This window comes from Cicer arietinum, chromosome 6 (assembly GCF_000331145.2).
Source record: "Cicer arietinum cultivar CDC Frontier isolate Library 1 chromosome 6, Cicar.CDCFrontier_v2.0, whole genome shotgun sequence".
NCBI classification, from domain to species: domain Eukaryota; kingdom Viridiplantae; phylum Streptophyta; class Magnoliopsida; order Fabales; family Fabaceae; genus Cicer; species Cicer arietinum.
In genome coordinates, this window is record NC_021165.2 from 52837318 (window position 1) to 52846595 (window position 9278).

Genomic DNA, 9278 nt, shown 5'->3' on the forward strand with positions numbered 1-9278 from the left:
TCTTTTACAGCGCTTTTTAAGATAAGCGCTGTAAAATGTCTCTTTATTTTATTTTTGTGTTTGGTTTATTTGGGTTGGGATGACATTAAAAACATTTTTATCATTGTTTATTGGATTAAAAATATTGTTATCATTGTCTTTATCACAATACTTTAGGAGATGATGAATTATTAGAAATGAGTATTCTGAAGAATCTATATATATATATGCACTGAGCAAAAGAGAATCTCTCTATTCAGTTCAGTTCAGTTCATGTAAATTACTAATTTATATTCAGTTCAGTTCATGTAAATCAAGCTAAATATAAAACACTCATTGTTACATGAACTTGGTATAAAACACTCAAATCAAGCTAAATATAAGCAGAAAATAAATTAATCAGAAAATAAATTAATCAGAACTTAGTATAAAACACTCAATTCAGATTACATGCATATTTACAATAACACAGTTCAGATTACATGCATAGCTTATATAAAACAATTAAACATATATATACATTAAGATGCCCTTCTTCTTTTCCTGGTGACATTCACATTTGTTTGTCCATTTACAATACGAAACGATGGATTAATCCAAATTCCCTCATCATGATCATCTCTAAGATATAAACCATCATCAGTTGAATCAATTTCATGTGGTTGTTGTGATGTTGCAAATAAAAGATCATTACCAACATCTTCATCATTATTGTTATCATCACTTATTTTATTGGTCGATAGGACAACAGACCATTTATCATTAGAAGGATCAGTGACATAAAACACTTGTTGAGCTTGCGACGCTAAAATAAAAGGCTCGTCTTTGTATCCCACCCTATTAAAATCGACAAGCAAGAATCCTGACTCATCAATCCGAACGCCATTATTATTATCGACCCACTTGCAACCAAATATGGGAACACGAAACATTGTGTAGTCTAACTCCCATATGCGCTCGATAACCCCAAAATATGATAGATTTGCATATATTGGGTTTTTGTCTTTTGCACTTGAGACATGCATCGCTTCAGCTACGAGAGTGACTCCACTATTTTGCATAGTGGTCTGATCATCTTGTTCTTTGGTATAAAATGTGTAGCCGTTAATAACATAACCAGTGTAAGAAAAGACATGTAAGCTCGGACCATTTGCTAGCCACCTCAATCTATTTGAAATTGATCCGGGGTCTATATCAAATTTTGACATTATGTGATTTTTTAACCATGTTACAAAACTTCGATTGTGCTCTCGAGTTATCCAATTTTGATTCCTATTCATGTTCAAACGAGATAACTGATCAATGTGTATTGTAACATACGGTTGAACCTCATCATCATTGTGCAGAACATACAATTGTGCCTGCTCCCATTCTGTCCTTGATATAGTCAGTAGTCTCCTTCCAGTTATCCCTTCTCCTGATAGTCTTCCCGAATGACGAGACATGGGAAGCCCTATGGATTCAACATTGGACAGATATTCAGTACAAAATTCAGCAGCCTCTTCAACAATGTATCGTTCAGCAATACAACCTTCTGGTCGACTTCTACTTTTTACGTACCCTTTTAATATTTTCATATATCGTTCTATCGGATACATCCATCTCATATAAGCTGGCCCACAAAGTTGTGTCTCCTTAACCAGATGAACAGTAAGGTGAACCATTATATCAAAAAACGATGGTGGGAAATACATTTCAAGCTCACACAAAGTAACAACAATTTCCCTCTGCAATGTCGGTAATTTCTGAGGGTCGATCACTTTACTACAAATTTCCCTGAAGAAGAAACATAATCTAGTTAAGGCTAGTCGAACTTTTTCAGGTAAAATGGAACGTATACCTATTGGTAGCAAATGCTCCATTATAATATGACAATCATGGGTCTTCAAACCTTTTAACTTGAGGTCTTTCATACAAACCAAATTTTTAATGTTCGAAGAGTATCCTTCTGGAACTTTAACTTCGTGTAGAAATTTACATAAAACAATTTTTTCCTTTCTAGATAGAGTATGAGCGGCTGGAGGTAGATATGTGCGATTTCCTTTCTTTACTGGAGCCAGTTCATTTCTTATTCCCATATCGACCAAGTCCAATCTTGCATTGACGCCATCTTTAGACTTTCCTGGAACATTGAGTAACGTACCAATAACACTTTCAAATACATTTTTTTCAATATGCATCACATCGAGGAAATGTCTTACATACAATGACTTCCAATATGGCAATTCAAAGAAAATTGACTTTTTCTTCCACCCAGTTTTCACCAGCTCTCCCGCAAAAGGTTTGCCAAATTTATTGGTCAAACCTTGTACTTTTTCAAGTATTTGATATCCAGTCGGTGCTAAAGGAGCTTTACCTTCCTCTGATTTTCCATTGAATGCATTTCTCCACCCACGATACTGATGACTATAAGGTAAAAATCTACGATGTCCAAGAAACACATTCTTCTTACAATGTTTCAACCGCATCCAATTTGTACTCTCTTCACATATAGGACATGCACACTGACCTTTAATGCTATATCCTGATAAATTACCATATGCTGGAAAATCATTAATTATGCCGAACAACATAACCCTTAAATTGAAACATTCTTTCTTATACCCATCATAAACTTCCACACCTGTCTCCCACATACTTTTTAAATTTTCGATTAGAGGAGTCAAGTATACGTCGATATCATTCCCCGGTTGTTTGGGTCCAGAAATTAACAGAGACAACATCATAAACTTACGCTTCATACATAACCATGGAGGTAGGTTATATATTACCAAAATCACAGGCCACGTGCTATGTGAGATGCTTTGAAGACCATGTGGATTCATTCCATCAGTAGAAAGTGCAAGTCTTAGATTTCTTGACTCTATCCCGAATTCAGGATACTCGTGATCAATTTTTGCCCATTGTGGGGAATCTGCAGGGTGTCGAAACATTCCATCTCTAATTCTTTCATCTGCATGCCATGTCAAGTGTTTTGAATCTTCTTCACTGCGATACATGCGCCTAAATCTTGGTATTATAGGAAAATACCACACGACTTTTGCTGGAGTAGATTCTTTCTTCTTATATCGAGAGACATTGCATTTCGGACACGCCTTAAGTAGTTCATATTCGTTTCGAAATAAAATGCAATCGTTAGGACACGCATGAATCCTTTCGTAACTCATTCCAATAGAACACAAAATCCGTTTAGCCTCGTAGGTCCGACTGGGAAGTTCATTATCATCTGGCAACATATCTTTTATGAGTGTTAATAATTCCGTAAAGCTTTTATCAGACCATCCATTACTCGCTTTTAAGTTGTACAACTTTAATATCGCTGACAGTCTTGTGAATTTAGTACAACCATTATATAATTCTTTCTCTGCATCACTCAACAAACTTTCAAACATTTTAGGACAATCTCGAAGATCTTCTTCAACTGCTTTTGCAATCTCATCAACTCGGTCCGGCTCATATGTATCTGTATCGAAATCAGTTGAAGCATATGTAGAACTATTCTCAAAATTAATGTTTCCTTTTTTTTTCTCACCATGTCTTATCCAACATGTGTAGCTTTGATCAATTCCATTACATACTAGATGTCCTTCTAATTCATCTTCTCTAACACGTTTTCCAAAACAACATTTTAAACAAGGACAAACTACTCTATTTGGATCTTTTGCATTCTTCACTGCAAACTCAACAAACTCCTTCACTCCAATTTCATACTCTTTTGACAATCGATTGGCTGAAATCCATTTCCTATCCATATTATACCACCTATATAAATGCAGTAACAAAAATAATAAGCTTTCAAAACATATCAACAAGTTTCAAAAAGAAACCAATATCAACTAACAATTTCAAAACAGAACAGATCATGTGGTATGAGTTTTTGACAATTTTTGACAATTTCAAAACATAACAGATCATGTGTAAAAAATACCTTAGACAACGTAGATGGCCGCACAGTACGTAGAGGATATTAGGGTTCGCAACGTATATAATTATTTGAAAGATGTAGAGGATATGAGGGTTTCCAACGTATATAATTATTTGAAAGATGTAGAGGATATGAGGGTTTCCAACGTATATAATTATTTGAAAGATGTAGAGGATATGAGGGTTTCCAACGTATATAATTATTTGAAAGATGTATTTTACAGCGCTTGTGAAAAACGCGCTGTAATAGGTAGTTAAATTCAATGAAAGCGCATGTGTTTTACAGCGCTTGTGAAAAACGCGCTGTAATAGGTAGTTAAATTCAATGAAAGCGCATGTGTTTTACAGCGCTTGTGAAAAACGCGCTGTAATAGGTAGTTAAATTCAATGAAAGCGCATGTGTTTTACAGCGCTTGTGAAAAACGCGCTGTAATAGGTAGTTAAATTCAATGAAAGCGCATGTGTTTTACAGCGCTTGTGAAAAACGCGCTGTAATAGGTAGTTAAATTCAATGAAAGCGCATGTGTTTTACAGCGCTTGTGAAAAAAGCGCTGTAGTAGGTAGTTAAATTCAATGAAAGCGCATGTGTTTTACAGCGCTTGTGAAAAAAGCGCTGTAATAGGTAGTTAAATTCAATGAAAGCGCATGTGTTTTACAGCGCTTGTGAAAAAAGCGCTGTAACTGATTCGCGAAAGCGCTTCCTTTTACAGCGCTTTTTTGACAAGCGCTATAAAAGCCTTATAACGTGATGCGCAAACGTTATATGACCTACTACAGCGCTTGTTTTACAGCGCTTTGCATCAAAAGCGTTGTAATAGGTTCCGTTATTTTTAAAATATAATTACAACAGCGCTTGTGTTTAGCAAGCGCTGTAAAATGGGCGCTGTTAAATGTCATTTTTGGCGTAGTGAAAATTAACAAAAATACTACCTACACCCCTCACTTTACTATCCACATTCCTCCTTTTTTTTTTAAACAAATACCCAAATTGTCATTTCATATTTATAATATTCTTTAACTTTATTTCTCCCTTCATCACCATTTTTAACATCTCATAAATCACGTATCACAAAATCACCATAACTCACCCATTCTAATTCATAGTCATTCAAAACTCATATCACTTACTCGTAACTTACACCCCATCAGTTTCCTCTTCACATTATGGTTACAGTGATCCAAGAAGGTATGTTTGTTGTTCTGTTTTTGAGTTCGTATTGTTTTTAAAAAATTTGTGTATTTTACGTGAACTCAATTCACGTACGTTGTAAAATTACGTGAACTGAATTCATGTAAATTGTAAAAATGTATAAATATCAGGATTTACGCAATCTTAATTCATGTAAACGTACATGATTTAAGATTGCGTAAATAATGAAGTTTGAATATCAGGTGGTACGTTAACTCAATTCACATACGTTTACGTTAACTAAGTTCATGTACGTTTACTAGAATTTTCAATTCACGTAAACATACGTGAACTACATTCATGTAAACTTACATGAACTGAGTTAACGTATCAGTATTGCATAATCCTGAACTTTTTGTGTTCTTTTTTGGATGTAGATAAATGGAATAAGGGGGAGACAACAATGACAAAATGTATGAAGGTTTGGAACCTGATTTTGCGGGTATGGATGATGGTTTGGAACGTGATTTCGACGAAATATATGATGATTCAGAACATGATTTTGATGTAATGAATGAGGGTGTTGAACTTGAAATTATAAACGTTGTTAACAACGGAGGTGAACCTGTTATGGTTGATTTGACTGATGTGTTTAGTATCGGTATGATGATTGATACACAAGATGATTTATTGAAATGGGCTATAAATGTTGGAAGGAAAAATGGAATTGTCGTTGTCATTTTTAGATCTGAAAATATGACAGCACGACCAAGAACAAAGACAAAATTAATTCTTGGTTGTGAAAGAAGTGGTAAATATAGACCTTAGAAGAATCCTAAACCTACAAGGAGTACTTGGACTAAAAAATGTGAATGCCCATTTAGATTGAGAGGAACACCGTCTAGTGTTGGTGAGGGATGGTATATGCATGTAATATGTGGTGTCCATAACCACGAATTGGCAAAAAAACTGACTAGTCATACTTTGTTAGGCCAATTGTGTCAGGAAGAGAAAGTTGTTGTTGGTGATATGACGAAGAACATGATCAAACGAAGAAACATATTGATGACACTAAAGGATCATAACGTTAAAAGTTTGACGACAATAAAACAAGTTTACAATTCACGTCAAACATATTGTTCATCACTTAGAGGTAATAGAACATAAATGAAACATCTTTTGACATTGACGGAACGCATCAAATACAGCTATCGATATAGGAAGGTAGAGGGTTCAGATGAGTTGATGGACATATTTGGGGCTCATCTAAACGCTATCACTCTTGTAAATAATTTTGTAGGTATCGAATGTCATTACTTGAAATTATTGGTGTTACATCTACTGAAATGGTATTTTGTGTGGGATTTGTATATCTACAGTATGAGTGTACTGGTAATTATACGTGGGCACTACAAATTACAGGTGATGAAGTTGAAGTAATCGCTACTGATAGAGACCTTGCTTTGATGAACGCAATTCAATATGTTTTTCCAACAACACTCAATTTATTATGCTTGTTTCATGTATGCAAAAATGTCAAAGCAAAGTTCAAGATGATTGTATTTCCAAAAAAGAAGCAGGTGCAAATAATGGAGGCATGTCAGGCTCTTGTTTACAGTTATGATGAGGCTAAGTGCTACATGAATTTGGTTATCTTTGAAGGAATTTGTAGTTGATGTTCTGTCTTTAATAATTATGTACATGACCAGTGGTTAATTCCTCACAAGGAAAGATTTATTGAGGCGTAGACAAATAGAGTTATGCACTTTAGGAACACCACAACACAAAGGGTTGAATCGGCGCATTGGAGTTTGAAAATGATATTACAAGACAATATTGGTGATATATAAAGTGCTTGGGAAACAATCAATAGCATGATTGCATTACAACACATTAAGATAATAGCATCACTTGAAAAGAGCTTATTCAAAAGGTCCATCAACATAGTAACAGATTGTATTCTAATTTGTGTGGAGTTGTGTTCAAAAATGCAATAGATCACATTCCGACAGAGTTTGATCGCCTGAAGTATGTAGGTATAGATAAGTTTGAATGTCGTTGCATAGTTAGGAGAATACATGGTCTACCCTTGTGCATGTGAAATAGTCAGGTATAGTATGATCCTCATTCTATTCCATTAGACGTTATTCATGTTTGGTGGACTAAATTAATTTTTCATGATGATGAATCGGGTAAACCTTCAGAATTATCTGTCAAACATGAAATAGATGTGATAGTGAAAAAGTTTGATGAACTTGATGTACCTAGCAAAATTTCACTTAAATGTAAATTACCAAAGATCGTGTATCCATCCACTACGCCGATGTGTCCACCTGTTGACAAGGTTAAACAAACGGTGCACCCAAAAAGGGAAAAATGAAGGTATCCAAAATAGATAAATCAACCAAGTGTGATCCATCTTGGTGGGAGTATGTAGATGCAAGTGTTTGATGCAGTGACACAAATGCACGTAGCACTGTAACATCTAATAAAGTACATCAACCTCGATCATCAGTCAAAAAGCTCACACATAGACCATCAGTTAGCAAGGCTCAACAACCAAGAGTTCTTCTCTTCAACGGTTGATTTCCGGTTGAAATTCATAAATTCATAGATGACATTATTGACGTCGGTGATGATGGTAATTGTGGATATCGTGCAGTTGCATGTTTACTTGGAATGGGTGAGAACTTTTTTACATTCATTCGTCAAGAGTATGTAGTAGAGCTTTAAGAGTTCATGTCTTATTACGAGAGAATGTATGATGGAGAAAATTTTGTTCAACAACTTATACACAATGTGTATGTTAAACAAGTTGCAACTATGGATAATTGGATGACACTTCCAGAAATGGGATATGTGATTGCTTCTAAATATAACTTGGTTTTCGTCGCATTATCACTTAACCAATCGCAAACATTTTTTCCACTTAGAAGTCCACCTCCAACATCTATGTCAGATCATCATATGATAGTTATTGCATTTGTTAAGAACTATCATTTCGTGTAGGTATTAATTGTGATATTTAATTTACGTAGATTAATGGTGATAGTTATTACATTTTTTATATGTTTAATAAATTATTGATTTTAGCAGGTTTACTTAAAGTTAAATTCTCTTATATCATCAACAAGTAATTTGTGGAAAAAATATTGCACTGAAGAAGCACGACAGTGGAAGTTTATTTACAATGATCTCATGCGACATTGGTTGAAGATATTTTCATGCAGTGTAGAAGAATATATTGTAAACTGGATGAATATATTGTAAATTGAATAGTTGAACATATTGTGATATTTAATTTAATATTGTCTGAATTCAAATATTGCGATTGTTATAAATTGTCAAATCAGTATTAAACAAAATATTCCAAGAGTACCAGCACCCCATGCATATCCCCCCGCATGAATTAAGGTCTCGGAACCAGTCTAGATAGGCAACACTAACTGCGAAGGCACTCTTGTCGCTGGAAATGGTGCAATTGACCAAAAATAAAAGAAACACCCTCGCAATCATCTGCCAACGTTGTTCACGACAGCGCTGATGATATACTTCAAGTAACCAACTAAATTGACGATATATTTTCACCGACATCCTTGTTAAATACATTAACAGTGAAGAATGCACCAATGATGGGGATATGCAATAGAGAGGAGACATTGTTCAAAGTAATCGTCATCTCCCCAATTGGAAGATGGAAGCTATTGGTGTCACGATGCCACTCTTCTACGAAGGCAAAAATGACCCATTTGTCTATCATTTCATAACTGCATTTTAGAAAGGAATATAATCTAGAACTTTTTACCAATTGTTCCACATGTTCATGTTCAATCACAACTTCTTTTAATTTATTTTCTGTTGCTAAATACTCTTAACTCCCAACGATCCTGAAATAAAATAAGCGAACAAAAATGTAAGTTAAAACACATTATGACAATAATTATAAAAATTTTAATATCATTGAGAAAATTACCTCGTCATTCCAAAGTCGAGTGGCCACATGATCAGCAAATATCCTAAGGACAGACCTATCAACTTGACCACCAGGATATCCATCATCCTGTGGAGGTTCGTCTACGTCCTGTGGTTGGGCTTCAAACTCTGCCTCTTCATGTTGGACCACTTCTGCCTATTGTTGTTACGATCGTCATTGTCGTCCAGATCTATCTACATGTTGGGCCCGTACGGAAGCGATTGGTCTAACATGACAACCCTTCTCATTAGAAGTACCCTCATTAATTATAAC